At 34.7% G+C, this 17,920-nt stretch overlaps 1 non-coding gene across 1 annotated transcript; it reads left to right on the top strand.

Moving 5' to 3' along the window:
• Positions 1–17,187: 17,187 nt before the first annotated feature.
• Positions 17,188–17,318, top strand: LOC128578823 (small nucleolar RNA SNORA3/SNORA45 family). The gene has a single exon (XR_008377928.1). It is a non-coding gene; the product is annotated as a small nucleolar RNA SNORA3/SNORA45 family (small nucleolar RNA).
• Positions 17,319–17,920: the final 602 nt, after the last annotated feature.

The raw sequence follows: 17,920 nt of genomic DNA, 5'->3' as shown, positions 1-17,920 counted from the left end.
TGCTGTTTACTTTTCTCATTTTGCTTCAAAACTATGCTTAACCTGCTATCTCTGGAACTTGTCCTTAAGTAGGCATTTAGAAACCTCAAGCCAAATACGTGTGACCTCACAGCTCTTAGGAGGGAAGCAAGTAATTGCAACCCATCACTACTGGCCTCCACCCACATCCAGAGTGGGCTTAAAAGTGCCACGGAGTGGGGCAGGGCAAAGAATTTGAAGTTTGGTGATCTTTAGACAAGGCAAGAAGATAGAGAGAAAAGACAGTGATAGTGGGACAAATTAAACCACATCAAAAAAACACAAACAGCAAAACCAGACCACAGAAAACTACAGAACAAAAGATCTAGCTTCTTCAACAAACTCCTTTAAACAAAAGAAAAAGATAAAGGTGGGGGAGAAACTATTGATTTAAAAGAGACTTAAGAGATTTTTTTTTTTTAATGGGAAAAACTATACCACAGTGTTTGGGAATGAATATTTAAGTGATAAAACTATTAAGAAAAGTAATGATGCCATTCCAGAAAAATCACTATAGTGGTCATACTTCTGTGTGTGTGTGTGTGTATGTCTGGAGGCAGTTGCAAGAAGGCACATGGAAAGTTTCTGGAATGGCCTGCAAGGTTCTAGCTTCTGACATCAAGGAGAGTAATAAAGGTGTTCATGAACTGTAAATTTTGTTTTATAAATATTTTCACTATTTTTTTTTAATTGTTAATTTTTGATAACGGTTTACTAGTTAGTTGCCAATTGTTAGTTACCACCTCATTGCCACTTTCTTTTTTTTTTTTTTGTAGAGACAGAGTCTTACTTTATCGCCCTGGGTAGAGTGCCGTGGCCTCACACAGCTCACAGCAACCTCCAACTCCTGGGCTTAAGGCGATTCTCTTGCTTCAGCCTCCCGAGTAGCTGGGACTACAGGTGCCTGCCACAACGCCCAGCTATTTTTTGGTTGCAGTTCAGCCGGGGCCGGGTTTGAACCTGCCACCCTTGGTATATGGGGCTGGCGCCTTACCGACTGAGCCATGGGCGCCGCCCCTATTTTCACTATTTTTACCCATAAAAATATTTTTGTTTTATTCCAGTATTGTATCACCTACAAAAATAAAATATACATATAGAGATATATGAAATATAAACATATATTTTATTTTTATAGGTATAAATATATATTATATACAAATATGTTATAGATTATATATTTAAATATTGTTATATATTTAAAATATTAATACTTGTTATAAATATATGTTAATATATTTTATATATATATATATTTTTTTTTTAAATGAAGACTCTGGAGTCAGACCACCTGATTGAAACCAAAACTCTGCCATTTACTTCTTAAGTAAAATGGAGATATTGATGATATCAATAATGCTTATTCAATAATCCTAATCACAAAGATGAATAGATGTAAAGATTATAGAAACTACTTCCAGATAGAAATTCCTTGGTGTTAACTCTTATTATAGAAAATGCTTATCTATCCAAGAAGATTTTAGCAATATTCTGAATCATAATTTATTATTCATTTTAAAATTTAATTATTTATTCCTGAGAGTGATATTTATTTTATGTCAAAAAATTTTCTCATTTTACAATGAAAATCAATGCAAAATGGAATTCAGTTGATTATTACTTTACATACAAATTTAGTGGAACTTTATTAACCAAGGCAGATTAAAGAAATAGCTCTATATGTTAAAAAGGAGGCTGCCGAATTAAATATCTTAATCTGATTGAATCTCATGTGATTGAAAATTAAAAAATCAGGGATTTTTTTTAATTTTAAAATTTAGATTAGGGTTTGAATGGATTAAAAATTGCATAAATCAAAAGGTATACTTAATAAAACTTAATAAATCACATTCTCCAGAATGGGAAAAAATATTTGCATGCTATACATCTTGTAGAGGGCTAATAACCAGAACCCACAAAGAAGCAAATCCAAAAGAGAAAAATCAAACAACCCTATAAAAATGTGGGCAAAACACATGAACATTAGTTTTTCAAAAAAATGGCCAATAAACATGAAAATATGTTCAGCGTCACTAATCATAAGAAAAAATGCAAATCGAAACCACAGTGAGATATCAATTTACCCCAGTTAGATTGGCTTTTATTGAAAAGTTCCAAAACAATAGATGCTGGTGTGGTTGAAGTGAGAAAGGAACACATACACTGTTGGTGGGACTGACAATTAGTGCAACCTTTCTGAAAACTGTCTAAAGATTCCTCAAAGAACTAAAAGTTAGAACTACCATTTGATTCAACAATCCCACTACTGTGTACTTACCTGACGGAAAAAGGACACTTACACTCAAATGTTTACTGTAGTACAATTCACAATCACAAAGATATGTAATCGACCCAAGTGCCCATCAATTCATGAGTGGATTAATAAAACTGGTATATGCATATCATAGAGTACTACTCATCCATAAAAAATGAATTAATACCTTTTGCAACAATCTGGATGGACCTGCAGCTTATTCTTCTAAGTGAAGTATCGTAAGAATGGAAAGACAAACACAGTATGTATTCACTACTAAATTGGAACGGCACAGATGGAAGTAAAACTCAAGGGAAATCAAGTAGGTGGGAAGGGAGGGCAAAACAAAACCTAATGGGTACAGTGTACACTACTTGGGTGATGGGCACACTTATTAACTTCAACTCAAGTCATACAAAAACAGTCCATGTAACCAGAACATTTGCACTGCGATAATCTTCTGACATTTATAAAAAAGAAGAAATTAAAAAAGTATGACTCTTACACAAGTACAAAATAAACTACAGGTGAAATAAACAAAAAGATGGTAATGAGAAGAACAATGAAGGTGGGTCAGTGTATTTGGGACCTCTGGACTTTCCAATCAATTTTTCTATAAACCCCAAACTGCCCTAAAAATGAAGTCTATATTTTTTTCTGAAAAAAAATCACATTTTTTTTTTTGAGACACTCTCACTTTATTGTCATTGGTAGAGTGCTATGATGTTGTAGCTCACAGCAACCTCAAACGCTTGGACTCAAGTGATCCCCTTGCCTCCGTCTCCCATGTAGCTGGGACTATAGGTGCCCGCCACAATGCCAGGCTCTTTATATCTCGCTCCTGTTCTGGCTAGTCTCCAACTCCTGAGCTCAGGCAATACATCCACCTGGGCCTCCCAAAGGGCTAAGATTACAGGCATGAGCACCTTGCCCAGCCAAAAATCACACTCTGAACTTTTAGCTTTATTTATGAAAAGGAGGCAAAGCTTTCTTAATCCTATTAACTCGGTGATTTATTTTCTTTAGTTTAAATTGTTATGTTTTTTGACCTTTGGATTGTGTTATCATTACATGCTTTTAGTTTTAGCAATTTAAAGCTTGTTTTTCGAGTTCATTCAGACCTTGCTATTTTCTGCATAAAATATGTTAATAAATGGCATTTTAGAATATTGATTATTCTAATAAGAACCCTTTAAATTACCACATTAAATTTAATAGGATAAAAGCCAGTGTCCACGCAGGTGACTCAAATGTCTTGAAACTCCTTTGACTAAAAAAAAAAAAAAAAAGAAAAGAAATCCTGTATTAGGAAAATTAGTTTATAATAATATCCATTGGAGAATTCAATTTTTTAAAAAAGTCCCTGGAACGTTATTATTTTATCTTTAATGATTTTCTACAGTTTTGGCATATTCATTCTATTTTAACTGATAATTAAGAACTTGACTTTGTAGTATTGAATTGTACTTTTTCCATTGTCACTGACTAAAACTGAGTTCAGTTATTTTTTTAGCTATTAAAATGGGGATTATAGAGAATAATTAAAACAAAATATAACAATGAAATTTCTTTTTCACACTATTTTTTTTTTTTTGAGACGGAGTCTCAAGCTGTCACCCTGGGTAGAGTACTGTGGTGTCATAGCTCATAGCAACCTCCAACTTGTGGGCTCAAGTGATTCTCTTGCCCTCAGTTTTTCTATTTGCACTAGACACAGGGTCTCACTTTTGCTCAGGTTGGTCTCAAACTCGTGAGCTCAAGCAATCCACCTGACTTGGCCTCCCAGAGTGCTAGGATAAAAGGCGTGAGCCACCACACCCAGCCTTAACACTATTTTTTATTTTTTATTATTTTTTTTTTTTGTAGAGACAGAGTCTCACTTTATGGCCCTTGGTAGAGTGCCGTGGCCTCACACAGCTCACAGCAACCTCCAACTCCTGGGCTTAAGCGATTCTCTTGCTTCAGCCTCCCGAGTAGCTGGGACCACAGGCGCCCGCCACAACGCCCGGCTATTTTTTGGTTGCAGTTTGGCCGGGGCTGGGTTTGAACCCGCCACCCTCGGTATATGGGGCCGGCGTCCTACCGACTGAGCCACAGGCGCCGCCCGACACTATTTTTTAATAGTGACATGAGTCAAACATCAAATGTCCTGAACCCTGGGACCTACCTTATTCCAAATTTTGTCTCATAGGGAACGACTCTTAGACATTTTTAGTTGGCCTCTAGATAAATGAATAGATACCATTGTAGCTTGTATTGCACACACTTTTTATTATCCACCTAGATAGTCATTGACCATTTTGAATAAACATTTCTATACATAGTACATGCTAAGCTAAAAATAAGTTAAAATAGCTCATCAGTATTAAATATTTTATATACAATAATGCAAGAATACACCTCATGCTACTCAATGTGGTTTACAGACCCACAATATTGATACCACCTGGGAGCTTATTAGAACTTCAAGATGGCCTCAATGTGCCTGTCAGCTTAACTAAACTTTAGATAGGTCTCTTTCTGATTGTTGGCCTGAGCATTCACTTTAGAAAATTCGCAATTGTAAATTCTTTTTCTAATCTTTGGAAATGTAAGATTTATACAACCCAAGAATGTTTTTCTCAAGGATCTGGGAGCCAATCGTGTGAAAGGGAATCATTGAGAATACAGCATCCCTATTTCCCAGTCTCTGTTAGGGAATAGGAGCCCAACTTTGATAAGGGAACATTGGCCAAAAAGGATTGCCTAATCACATGAAACACCCTCTTCCCCACCCTGCCAATGTCTTCTAGTACTTTCCAACTGGCTCACACAGCATTAAAGAGTATTCTCACCTTTTGCTTCAGTAGAGTTGAATCTCTTTCTCCTACTGCAACAGTCTTAAAGTCAACCTTGCCTGTTTAACTAATCTGGTGCAATTTTTATCTTACAAGACTCTCAGCCTCAACTCCAATCAAAATCTGCATCTTAAATACTCTGAACTGATTACCTACACATTATATACAAATGACAAAATTTCATATGCACCTGATCAATTTGTACAAATAAAAAAAAAAAAGTAAAAAAATACGATCTCCAGGTGTTCCCAGTGGCCAAACTTGGGAAGCATTGTTCTGGACTGTAACACTGATCACTCTTTGATGGTATTTAATAGTGAACAGGTCAAACAAAAACAGATATGGAACATGGAAGATAAAATGTTAGATAGCATCAACATCTAACACAGAAGTGTTAGATAAGCAGCACCTAGTTCAATGGAATTATAATAAAACATACATTTCTATTCTAATTACCTGAGTGTGTTGTCTTTAACTGAGTGTTCTTTCTGAGTATAGTCTGAAATAGTTTATGCTCTATTTCTGTCACTTATTGTGTTCCATTTAAAAATTAAGTGAATGCTTTAAGGAAAACATGCATGAAGCAATCCATCACACAATCAGAAAGAGCATGACACTAAGAACGAACAACCCTGGGCACACTAGGTTACTGAAGTTACTGCATTGACTAACTACAAAGGAGAAGACTGAGTTTGCTCGTGCAGTCAACAATCGCACCTTTCCAGTTTTCCGCTCATGTGCAATTATTATTACTATTATTATTATTAAAATAAATCACGTAGGTGTCTTTCATCTGCTCATGAAAAGTTTTAACTTAAATACTCAATCTTTTTTTGTTGTTTAGCAAGCGATATTAAGTTGCATTTATAGTAGACTAAAAATGCTCTTTAGTTATAAATAAAACATAAAATAAAGGCATTTAATTAAAAGTTCCCTAACAGTTCACATTTGTTCTATGACTAAGCCCAGTGAATGTCATAGTGGAATAATGCTTTTTGAAAAGTTATAAAAAATGAAAGTAAATATGATATGACTATACATTGAAATGTATTTTTGTGTGTGTGTGACAGGCAAAATTTACCCCATTGGAGATGCTGTTGCCTGAGACAATGATGAATACTACTATTATAAAGGACTAGAAAGTAAAAAGGACAATATCCTTCTTCATTAGTATTTGAATAAAAGTTATACAACCAAAGACAACTTAATACTCAAGCAAACTTCTGTCTACCTTTAGAAAATTATATATTAAGCTAATTTATAGCTTAATAAAGAGATTTTAAGGGCCAAGGCAAAGGTGTCATCTTTTTTACCCTTCCAGCACATAGTCAGCCTACATGTTTGCGCACATGAACTAAAATGAATTCTTGAAGCCAGTAATTAGAAAATAAATCTCTAAAATTTAAATTTAGTGACTTTTGAAATGCTAATCCTGACAATATAGTTTACATTTCAATACCATCACCTTACTTAATGCTAAAGTATTCTTAAAATCGGCATCTGAAATTATGTCCCTATTTCAGGGTTTTATTTTAGTTCAATTTAATGCAACACATATTAATTGAGTCCCTATTGAATCAATATGGGAGGTTACCATTCCGAAGCAAGGCCAGTTCTAATGGCATTTAAATCTTACAGGGAAAACAAACAATAAAATGCAGGTTATTAATATAACTCGGGGGTTCTCAACACTGAGTGAGGTCAGGAGAGAAATAACCCCCTTTGGCATTTTGGTGATTATGGGCCTCTTCTTGGAATGTTTTTATAGCATAAAATAAAACTATATTGGATTATGAAGAAAAAAATCTGTTGCATGCTACCTTGAAAGACAGTGATCAAAATGTAATAAAATGAATTTGCAACAAAGTAATATATGTAGCTCTTTATTAACATTTCTATGACAAGCGCTTGTGGCAGGCCTCATTTCACAGTAAAAATGAATGCAAATAATATTTGAGAAAGCTAAAACTGTAATATAATAAAAAATGTGAATTATACTAGTTACAAAAATCATATTCTGTTAACCACTAATGATTGTGGCCAGTGTTTATAATTGAAGTAAATACTAAATTTCATTTAGATATAAGAAAAATAGACATAACATGTATATATGTGTATACACATGTATTTTTTTTCTTCTGATAGAGTTCACAGGGGCCAAATGATGAAAAACCCTATAAACCATTTAAAGAATGCTAAAATGACCTCAAGGGAAAAGGGAAGCTACCATTTTTTTTAACTGCTCATCCAAAAGAAAGATCATTCTGGCTATAATATGTAAAAAAGATTACATTGAGTAGGGTTGGGCAGATGTCTGAGTAAAGATAGGGAGAATAAACAAATTTGGTGGAGTGGAATTCAATTTGAGAATGAGAAGTGTAAAGGATGATATCAGCAGTTTCTAATTTGGGTAATGAGAGGGATGATCTTATCCATTCTGTGACCAGAAACCAAAGGAAGGCAATCTGATTTTTGTTTGGGAAGAGGGTTAATGCATGGCACAAATAATGGATTTTCAGCCTAGGTCTAAAACTGCTACAGTTTAAAGGATACCAACCCTGCATATGGTTACCAAGGATGTGAGAAATCATCTTCCTCAGGGCTTCCTTTCATTCAGGGCAAAATCCTTCCACCCTGAGAATATTTTGGTTTTTATCTCAGCATCACATGAGGTCTGACAATTAAGTTCTAAAATTCATCCTGGAAAAACTGCTATGTAACTCATTGCTAAATATCACTTCGGTCACCTTCAAAGTACTTCCTTTAGGAGGCTATATACTGATGCCAAAGCCTAGTCCACCCTTCAGAGCAATTTTGGAACTCTTTTTCTGGAATGGCTATCAGAGCTCTCATCGTATGGCACATAAAAACACACAACAACAATGATAAACACCACTTAACAAAATGCCACATCTCTATACAAACACAGCTGTGTGACACTGATATACCATGGTTAGAATTGTTTGTATACTGCTGCCAACATCAGCACATGGTTTGCAAACTTAATTGTCAGGCCTCATATAATCAGATTTCAGGTATTAGTGCAAGATAGAGATAATCTTTTTGAGAAACACACTTCCACTGCCTGAGCATTACACCTCAATTTTTTTACAATTCACATTAGGCAAGCATCTTTTGAAATAAAAGAGCGATAATATAATTATCATTTTTTTTTCTTTTTTTTATTAAATCATAGCTGTGTACATTAGTATGATCATGGGGCACCATACACTTGGTTCATAGACCGTTTGACACATTTTCATCACACTAGTTAACATACCCTTCCTGGCATTTTCTTAGTTATTTTGCTAAGACATTTACATTCCACATTTACTAAGATTCACATATACCCTTGTAAGATGCACCGCAGGTGTAATCCCATTAATCCCCCTCCCTCCACCTATTTTTTGAACAATTTCTAAATGCAAGGTAGTCAATTGTATGCACTAATGTTTCACTGATTCTTTGAACAAATATTTACCGCACATTAGGTACAAAGAATTGTTCTTGAGGCTTATGATCAGGGAACAAAACAGTCAAAACACTTTGTGTTCATGGTGCTTACAGTTTTTAAACTTTACAAGAATCCTTTGATGCAGATAAAAGTATCACACTTTTATTGATGAAGCTGTCAAGGTTCATAAAAGTTAAGCAAAAATAAGATTTGAACTAAGGTTTGTGGCCTCACCAAGAGTGCTCTTTTTTTTGTATTTTCATGACACATCTTGTTTATATCCTTACTGGTGCAAAACTGAACCCTGAAAAGGTCTAGTCTGCTTGTACCAGGTGAAAATGATGTGTAATATAGCTACACAAAGATTCCTCTGTTCTCATATCTGTTTGCTGAATGTATGTGCAGCTTTTATAATGCATATTTTATAGTTCAAAGAGCTTGAGAAGTATATAGTGTGTATGTACGTTGCTTTTTTTGCCTAATTCTATAATATATGTAATATATTCATCCCTTGCTTTAGAGATTGGGTTTTCAACATAAATGTCCCTCCTACATGATTTCAACCACGTCTTATATACTGGACCTTTGCAGTTACATAAACATGCACTGTCAAGATGGCTTGCTGTACTGAGCATTAGTAGTTTTAGTTAAGTAAATATGAAATCACAAAAACAGTGAAATATACTATCTGGTTTGCCCTTATTTGGTTTATCTTTGGAAGATTTGTTTAGTCAATTTCATGATAAAATTGTAGGTAAGCAACTTAATTATTTTCAATTACATCATTGCATGATGGCTGTGCAAGAAAAATACTAGTAAGTTTTCTACCTTGTTCATCTTTGTCAACTAGTGGTTCTCAATCTAGGTTACATAGCAGAATTATGTATAGAACTTGTTTAAATAAGAAGCAATACTAATACAGAATATCAGGCAGTGAGACCCTGACGTGGGTTTTATTTAAAAGCTCCCTATGTGATTTTAATACGCAATCAGGGTTGAAAAACCTTGATTTATACACTGTATCTTAACCCTTATTTTTCCTACATAGAATTTTAATGCATGACTTTTTTAAAAAAAAAACAAGAACCTCAGAACATCTAAGTATTTGTTATGCTAGATTGTCTGCTCTTCCAATATTTACACAGCTGTTTAATACTCAGAATGATCTACCACTTATTTCCACCACAATTAAACTGAGATCTGACATTTACGATTTTCACGTATCCATAATCAGTTCCCAAATCTCTTTTGCAACTCAGAGTAGCATTCTCACTTCAGTAATGAAGCCATGTTTTGTGGGTTCTCTATATCAGAAAGCATTCGGCATTATTCAAAATTACAATCTGATTATTCTATTTCTCTCCTGTATTCAATTTGGAGAATTCCTCCTTCCGTCCTTTAGAAAATAAGGGGAAGATAAGAGTCTCCAGAAATGGACTAACATTTTGTGCAACTGCTAAAGCTATTTAGATATGTTGGACATGTAAATATCTTTTACTTCAGGCAGGTTTTTAATTGAAGAAAATTAGGCTGTCAAATTGAAATGGTATCACATGGATAGAAAAACATATCAAATAGTCTAAAGCAAAACATAATTGTCTTTAAGATTCAACAGTGTCTAATTTCCAACCAGGTGGGCAGTTTTTATGTATTTTTCAGTTAACTTGGTCATCAATTTACCCATGAAGGATTAGGGAAATGAAAGAACTCTTAACCCAAACTGTGCCTTTCCATTGATTGTCCAGACGTTCCCTCTCTCTATCATCTTGTTCACTGTTGTCAATTTTCATTTCTCTCAAAGACCTCCTATATCAGCACTTTTTATTTTATTTTAAAAGATTACTTTCAATTTCACTGAGTTAATCATGGCTTTCAGGCTACAATTGTCTCAACTTCTACTCAGAGCTAGAGGTAACAGTAACTTTATAGTTCTATGCTTCTGAATCAGAGAGGGTGTTTTTGGAAGAATAGCAAGGAATAAAGCTGGAATAATTGAATGAAGCCAGATCATGAAAGATCTCATGATAAGATAATGAATTGGAACTTCATTTTGAAGAGATGGAGAGCCATTGAAGGCTCTTATGTAGGCAGGCAGGCAAATGCTCTGATTAGATGTCAGATTTTAGAAAGACCACCTGGGCAGCAATTCAGAGGACAGATTAGGAGGCAGGTCAAACTGGAAGTGAGGATTTCTTTTATGAGGCAATAGTTTAGATAAAAAGGGACATAAGGAATATAATTCAAAATGCAACCCAGGTGAGACCTCTGCCATACCTTCCAGTCAAAGGGTACTAGACACAATCCTAGGACCCTGTGAAGCTTTTATGCACAACAAATACCATGCTTACCATAAAAATTTCTTCTCTCTCTCCTTCTTCCTATTATTAACTCTCTCTTTTGCTAAACCACAATCTCTCTAGATGACAGACCCCCCAAGTCCTTTCCCTTTTTATCGCCAGATCCTAGCATAAGGCCTGGCACACTATGAATATTTTAAAAAATTGTAGAATATTCAGATGAATAAATAAGGCAATGATTTGGATGAAGTTTATTATTTGGATGAAGTATAGTGGAATAAATGCTTTATCTAGATTTGAGTCTTGGCTCTCCCAACAGCTAAGTGAGAGACTTCGGTCATTTGACTTATTTTTTAGTTTTCTTATCTGTTAATCAAGGGGTATGGACTAAAATATTTCTAACATATGTCTGACTCTACTAAGTTATGTGACTATTTACAAGGACAATTAATCACATAATAGGCAATTATAAATTATCATAGTTTGACTCAAAAGATTCCATTTCATATCATCAACTGATTGACACCCTTGTCCATTTTAATAAGTTTAAAGTCATTACATGTCCACTCATAAATATTAGTCTTTACTCAAGAAGTATGTGAGTTGACATATAGATGGACTGGCAAATCAATATTTCTTCCACTTGAAAGCCCAGATTGCTAAAAAATCTACTTTTGTCATTAAATGATTATTTTTAAGTAGCTAACCTATAGGAATATCATACTTTTATAGTCTGATACCATTAATATGGCTAAATTCTAAATCATATTTTTCCTTAATATGCCTCAATATTATTTTCCTTGTTTGACATCAACTCTGCTTCTTGAATAAAAGTGAATAAATCAAATTTTAAAGTGAATACACAGTTTTACCTTGTTTTCCTTTTTATTTACTTATTTATTTTTGAGGCACAGTCTCACTTTGTCACCCACAGTAGAATGCCTCAGTCTCTTGGGCTCAAACAGTCCTCTTGCCTAAGCCTCCCAAGTAGCTGGGCTACAGGTGCCCACCACAACAACACTCTTATTTATTTATTTATTTATTTATTTATTTTTGCAGTTTTTGGCCGGGGCTGGGTTTGAACCCACCACCTGCAGCATATGGGGCCGGTGCCCTACTCCTTTGAGCTACAGGCACCACCCAACACTTATATATTTTTAGAGACGGGGTCTTGCTTTTGCTTAGGGTGGTCTCCAACTTGTGAGCTCATGCAATCCACCTGCCTCAGCCTCACAGAGTGCTAGGAATACAGGTGTGAGCTGCCATGCCCAGCTCCTGTTTTCCTTTAATAATTAAACTTTTTGTTTGTGCTATTTTCATCTTCAGGTAATCATCAACATTTTAGGTTTATATTCCTGGATTTTTAATAATCAAGACTATAGTCATATAGGATATAAATATAGGACTTACTTGCTGAACTCTAGTTGCACAGTGAACCCCAAATAGTGTAACTCTGGGATGCTCTAAATATTTCTTAACAAGATTTACTGGAAAGACAGGGTGTTTTTTGTCATGCTTTAGACATATCCTACCTAGCAGATATGTGGAAATAGCTATTTTTTAAAAATGTAGGTTTCCATGTTTTTTCAGAGACGGTGGAAATAAACTAGCATAATCATCTAGCAATGGTAGGAAAGCTAGTGCACTGGTTAAATCAAACATTACAAAATAAAAATTATAGAAAGATGTATCCAGGTTGATATTCATATAAAAACTTGCCATATCAAAGAAGTTTCATTGGACAATAGTTTCATGTACACTCCAGCATAATCATACTCTTACAATATAAAGCAAACAATATATTTATTTTATGTTGTCATGGTACTTGATTAGTAGAGGAGACGAATGAGATTCCTTTTTGTAAAAAGAAAAGCAAATATAATATTTTGATTGATTTTGTCTTTAAAGATTTTAAGTACAAAATTGTGAACTGTAAATAATATTAATCATACTAATTTTCAAACCAGCCTATGGGATATAATGTAACACAAATTTATTTTATGAATCTTAGATTGTCGTTTGTTTTGTTCCCTTTGGTTTTTGAGTCATTTGGCTTCAAGTTTCCCTTATATTCTATTAACTGGCTTGTGCATAATATGTGTATATGTGTGTATGTGATTAAAAAGAGTACATTTTGTTGTATGTGATTTGTGATATCTAAGTTCAAGAGTTCAGTCAATAATTTCAATTTTCATTCAATTTCTTAAAGTACCATTTAAATATTTCCTTCTTTAACATAGGCGTAATTTTTCAGTGCAAAAAAGTCCACGTAAGGCAGATTACTTAAAACTAATATTAATCTGATATCTTCCAGGCCATGTACTACATACAAGGCATCTTACCTGGGGCATCGTGTATAGCTTCAGAAGAACAAAATAAATAAAAACCCAAATACTAAACAGTGATAAAATAAATAGCAAAAGGAGAACTGAAACTACAGTTGTTACAAAGCCCAAGATTCTTTAGCTATAACACATTGCCTCTCAAGCATCGAATATATTATCTGGCAAATATTTAGTGTTTAATAATAGTTTGTTGAATCAAAATCTGTAAGGCATTTACTAGGTATGTAAGGCAGTAATTTTCAAACTATGAGTTGTATCTATGAATGAGTCATGGTATCAATTGATTTGGTATTGACTACCACTTTATCAAAGTAGAGTAAAATAAATAATTCCATCATGCATTACACTTTTGTTAGCATGGGAAGCCCATAATGAGCAACACACATCCTTATATGTCCTTAGTGAGTTTAACAAATTGCAAGGTAAAATGATCCCCTGATAATGAGTAGCTAGTCATGTAGCCAAGGAACTAGGTGAAACTGATCACAGCATGACTACCCTGAGACTGTTCACTCCCCAGACTCTCATGTGAGTTGTTAGTTTCAAAGGTGGTGAGCTCTTGGCCCCAGGTTCCCCAGCTGCAGCACAACTGTGTGTATAGTCACCATTTTGGCCTATTATGGCACTTTAAGCAGAGGAATCAGTACTGCTACTCTGATATTCCTGCTGTTTGCTGCCATTGAAAATATTAAAGAGTCAAGCTCTAACCCACAGAATCTCACTGTCTACTTTCAGGACTACCCAGCTGTGACAAGCTAACCTTGGGCTTGCTTAGTCATCTCCTTGAAGTTTTCCTGCTCCTCCCCATCCTTGATGAGGTTGGAGTTCTTACCTAAGTGTAAGCATTGACTCAGGGAAATTTTGTTTGAGTTGCAGGCATTTGTAGGCTAAGCGCCACACAAATCCAGGATATGTCACTTACATGTGTGGGGCCGTATTGTATATGTGTGAAAATATCAAAACAAGTTTGAAAGATACTGCTTTAAAAAATACAAAAATAAATAAATAAGCATGAAGTCCAATTTAATGGACTAAGAAAATGTGAAGGTGTTATTTAGACCATAAAGTAGGGGGTATTTGTTGAGAGAATTACTGTTTAAGAAAGAAGTGATCATTTTCAATCTGATCTTTGTTGAGAATGTGAGATTTAATCCATCTTTGAGAATGAAAGGCGAGGCCAGGAGATATGTTTTATTGTGATTCAGATAAGGAATAGACCAGATTAGGCTCCAAAGACTTATAGCAGATGTGGAGGAAAGAAACAGGGTAAAAATAAAGTAATAAACCACAATAACAACAACAATAAAATGTCTGAAGCCAGGAAACTAAAATGACAAAAATATTAAAAAACAAAAAGGTGTTTCCTGTCTCTATGATTTTTATGATCTAATTTTCATCCTTCATATCAAGATGCTTTCCCATCAAGAAGAAATAGGGAATCATGGTTAAATTACTCAATTACTATGAGATTTTTGGTTACCATTTCTTCCAGATTTTCAAAGATTATAAGAATATTTTGCCCTGTACCAAATCCCAAATACGTGTTTTCATCTCAATAGCTGTCGTCAAACTGGTCAATATGACCTTCCTCTCACCTTAACCAGTTTGATGTAAGCATTCCAAATTGTATATAAAATTAGTACATTGTACCCTGTAAATACATTAATGTAAATAGTTATGATTTAATAAAAGTAAATAGCTGTCTTATTTATAATGTTCTGACTTTCTATATTTTATGGGATAAGACCATTTTCAAAAAATGTTATCCATTATCTCATCTGTTTATCCTCTATGTTTTATCATCAAAATGACTCATGAGTCAGAACTTATTCATCTAATGGTGCCTTGATGTTTGTATATCCACATTACACAACTTATATCCTTACTTATCTATGAATATGGATACACATAGAAGACAAATAATAAATAATAATACTTCTTTTAAAAATTCCTGACAACCTTCATCATTCATATTTTTAATGATATATACAGGAATATAGAGTTTAAATGGTAGTTTGTTGCTTCATCAAATTGCATAGCTACTGCTTTTAAATCCATTTGCTAATGGAATCACATTCTACTAATGGAATCACAGGCTATCATTTGTACAATGATTAAATGTGCAGACATAATTTACCCACTTACTTGCATTAATTATTCACAATGAATGCAAATTTGGTTAAAATTCTTTAGATAGAGCCACAGTTTAGAACTAATATAATTTATAGTTAAAAGTTAAGTTTAGTTTATAAATGATATAGTGTATTTTCTGTCTTTATCTTCCTTTATGTTTTATTCATACTGTGGAATGATCTTGGGGATCCCAATGAGCCTCTCAGTATCTGTGATACAAAGGATTTACTTATAAAATTTTGGCTCTAATAAAAGATTTATTTTTGAGTGGGAGTGACTTTAGAGTTCACTTACTTTAATTATTTTTTTGTGGAAAATATCAAAAATAGCTAAAAGTAAAAAGAATAGTATATAATAAACCATCATATACCTATCAACCATCATCAATAATTAGGGATTTATTGCCAATTTTTTAATTTCTTCCTTTTACTTCTTCTTTTCTAATTATTTTAAACCAATTCCCAGATCTCATATCAGTTTATTTCTAAATATTTCATTTATTATCCCAAACACCTAACCCTTAACATTTACCAAAATATGGACTCAGCGCCTGTAGCACAGTGGTTACGGTGCCAACCACATACACCGAGGGTGGTGGGTTCTAACCTGGCCCTGGCCACCTAAACAACAACAACCGCAACAAAAAATAGCCATGCATTGTGGTGGGCACCTATAGTCCCAGCTATTGGGAGGCTGAGGCAAGAGAATAGCTTAAGCCCAAGAGTTGGAGGTTGCTGGGAGCTGTGACGCCACAAGCCTAAGAATTGGAGATTGCTGTGAACTGTGAGCTGTGAACTGTGACGCCACGGCACTCTACCAAGGGCGATGTAGTGAGACTCTGTCTCAAAGAAAATTTACCAATATATAATTGTCATATATTGATATTAATATTTTTTCAAAACAATGGAATATCAAACCATAGCCAAATATCTTCTAAGATCTCATTTTTTTAAACATTTTTATTTCTGAATCAAAATCCCTGGGAGGAATGCTGCTTGAATTTTAAATTTGCCTTATTGAGAAGGAGATGTCCAGGCAAAGACATAAGATAAAGGAGGTAAATCTGGCATATCTGGAAGGAGAGACTCCAAAGAATTTTTTATATATATAGCTTTTCTTCCCTTTGCAAGAAGGGAATCTTGCAATTGCAAGATTGGGTATGGATCAATAACAGATTTTGGTCTTTGCTTCACAAGGAGCATTCTGGCTTCTTCACAAAGACTAGGCCATTTGAAGCACAGGTAGGAAGCGCTGATTTTCAGACCACTTGGGAGGCAAGTGCAGTAGTTGAGACAAGAGATCATAATAGTTATGAAGATTAGTAATGGAGATTAGAAGCTGTCTAATTGTAAATATCCTGTTGACCCTTAAGCAACACAGATTTGAACCATACAGGTCCACTTATATGCAGATTTTCTTCTGCCTTTGCAATCTCTCAGACAACACCAAACCTTCCTTTTCTCCCTACTCCACAGCCAACATAACATGATGAGAACAAGGATAAAGACCTTTATGGTGATCCACTTTAATTTAATGATTAGTAAATATATTTCCTCTTCTTTATGATTTTTTTTTTTTTGAGACAAAGTTTCACTCTGTTTCCACAGGTAGAGTACCATGGCATCCTATCTCACAACAACCTTAAAAACCTGGGCTCAAGCGATACTCTTGCCTCAGCTTCCCACAACTGGGAGTCTGGAACTACAAGTGCCCATCACCACGTCCAGTGATTTTTTTCTATTTTTACTGGAGACAGGGATCTTGCTCTTTTTCATGCTGGTCTTGAACTCCTGAGCTCAAGCAATCCACTCACCTCAGCCTCCTAAAGTGTTAAGATTATAGGCATGATGCCGAGACTAGAGTCACATCTCGACACAACTCTTGTCCTGGTGTGCTAGAGTCCTCGAAGAGAATCTGCTGGTCTTGATTCACTGGCAGGGGCAATCAGTGCCCCTGTTAGTGCCCAGATCAGTAACATTCCCTCCCTGGGTTTTAGAAAGTGGGTTGGCAGGAATCTTTTCTTATACCCAGGGGAGTTGGTACCTGCTGTAGAGTATTGTAAATTAAATAAAAAAATAAATAATAGAAAAAAAAAAAAAAAAAGATTATAGGCATGAGTGAAACTTGGTAAACGGTCTGTGAAGCTAGTGAATGATGCCCCATGATCATATCAATGTACACAGCTATGATTTAATTAAAAAAAGAAAAAAAAAGATTATAGGCATGAGCAAATGTGCCCAGCTCCTTATGATTTTCTTTTCTTTTTTTTCTTTTTTTTGCAGTTTTTGGCCGGGGCTGGGTTTGAATCCACCACCACTGGTATATGGGGCCGGCGCCCTACTCTTCTCATGATTTTCTTAATAACATTTTCTTTTCTCTTGCTTGCTTTATTGTAAGATCACAGTATATAATATATGTTAATAGAGTAATACATATTTTGCTATCAATACTACTTCCAGTTATCAGTAAGCTTTCCAGTTAACAGTAGGCTATTAGTAATCAAGTTCTGGGGAAGTCAAAAATTATATCTGAATTTTTGACTGTTCTGGGGGTTGGCACGCCAAACCTCCATTGCTCAAGGG

This window comes from Nycticebus coucang, chromosome X (assembly GCF_027406575.1).
Source record: "Nycticebus coucang isolate mNycCou1 chromosome X, mNycCou1.pri, whole genome shotgun sequence".
In the NCBI taxonomy this organism is placed as follows: domain Eukaryota; kingdom Metazoa; phylum Chordata; class Mammalia; order Primates; family Lorisidae; genus Nycticebus; species Nycticebus coucang.
Note: the sequence above shows the minus strand (reverse complement) of the source record. Positions and strands in the feature narration are given on the sequence as shown.